Here is a 1,722-nt window from a genome sequence, read left to right on the forward strand (position 1 = left end):
ACACAGAGAGAGAGGTGTTCCATCTGTTAGTTCACTTCCCAAATGGCTGCAATGGACAGAGCTGCGCCGATCCGAAGCCAGGAGCCAGGAGCTTCCTCCAGTCTCCCACACAGGTGCAGGGGCTCAAGGACTTGGGCCTTCCTCTACTGTGTCCCAAGCCATAGCAGAGAGCTGGATTGGAAGAGGAGCAGCCGGGACTAGAACTGGCACCCATATGGAATGCTGGTGCCATAGGCAGAAGATTAACCTACTGCGCCACTGTCGGCCCCTTGAGAAAATTGTCATAAATTAAAAGAACAGACCAAGCCAAACATACTGAGAAATAAATTATTTGAAGATAAACAACTATATTAGGAATGCATTAAGCTTATCCAGTCTGATAACTGATATATTCCTATACCTATTCTAAGGATCATGTTCCTCAATGCAAAGTTTCCCAAGATGTATTCCAAGGAATATTACTTGTTAAAGAAATCAATAGGAGCTGGCGCCACGGCTCACTAGGCTAATCCTCCGCCTGCTCACCCTGGGTTCTAGTCCAGGTCGGGGCGCCGGATTCTGTCCTGGTTGCTTCTCTTCCAGTTCAGCTCTCTGCTGTGGCCTGGGAGTGCAGTGGAGGATGGCCCAAGTCCTTGGGCCCTGCACCCACATGGGAGACCAGGAGAAGCACCTGGCTCCTGGCTTTGAATTAGCGTGGTGCACCGGCCGCAGCACGCTGGCTGCAGTGGCCTTGGGGGGGGAGTGAACCAACGGCAAAGGAAGACCTTTCTCCCTGTCTTTCTCTCTCACTGTCCACTCTGCCTGTCAAAAAAAAAAAAAAGGAATATTAACTGTTAAATATATCAATAGGTATTCTGTAAGAAGTGCTGCAAGACCAGATACATTTGGAAGATGCTATGATATCTTTCAATTTTTAAAAATTTCCCTGTAGTTCTGTTTGTTTCCAGGATGAAGTCATGGGGACCAGCTTTATCATAGCAAATTAGAAAACTGGACAAATTCTATGCAATGACTATTTTCAGAAGTAGGACAGAGGTATCTCAGGGTTGTGATTCCTAAGGAAATGAGAACAGACAAAGCCAACCCCATCACTACCATGGCTGCTTCTTGGAGACAGTTTCTGGAGCACAGTTGAGGAGAATGAGGTCAGGGAGCTGAGGAGCTTGGAAGTTACAGTTTAGAATTCTGAAGAAGAGGGCACCATGTGGAAGTACAAGAGGTCCTCAATAGGCTCATGGCAAATGTGCATTATGAAAAAACTATGAATGCATTTCAAATTATTTTTCACACACAAGCAGACTTATCTTTGAAGTCTATTTTCTATAATCTTTTTGGATACCCTCACAGAATTCCAGAAACCTTTGTGGAAGACCCTGAGTCTTTGCTGATTAGTATGCTGTGCATGTGTGGAATAAAAACCTGATGAAGCTGCAGCAAAACACAATCAAGAACCTGCAGGTTCACAGGGTGGGCAAATGTTTAGAGCAGAGAAGCCTCATTGGTCACAGGGGCTCACCCCTTTGTAGGGATGCTAAACAATGAAGCTACACCAAATATGTGACAGAAAAGAAAAGCTTAGAAAACAGGTCTAGAAGGAATCAAGATGAAAAGCAAGGAGCTGGATTGCTTGCCAAAATAGAGCTCAACACCTTCAAAAGGAAAAGAAACAAAAATACAGATATTCATTAATACAACATTCATAATGTCAATATCCAATGTAAA

This window comes from Lepus europaeus, chromosome 1, assembly GCF_033115175.1.
Source record: "Lepus europaeus isolate LE1 chromosome 1, mLepTim1.pri, whole genome shotgun sequence".
NCBI lineage: Eukaryota > Metazoa > Chordata > Mammalia > Lagomorpha > Leporidae > Lepus > Lepus europaeus.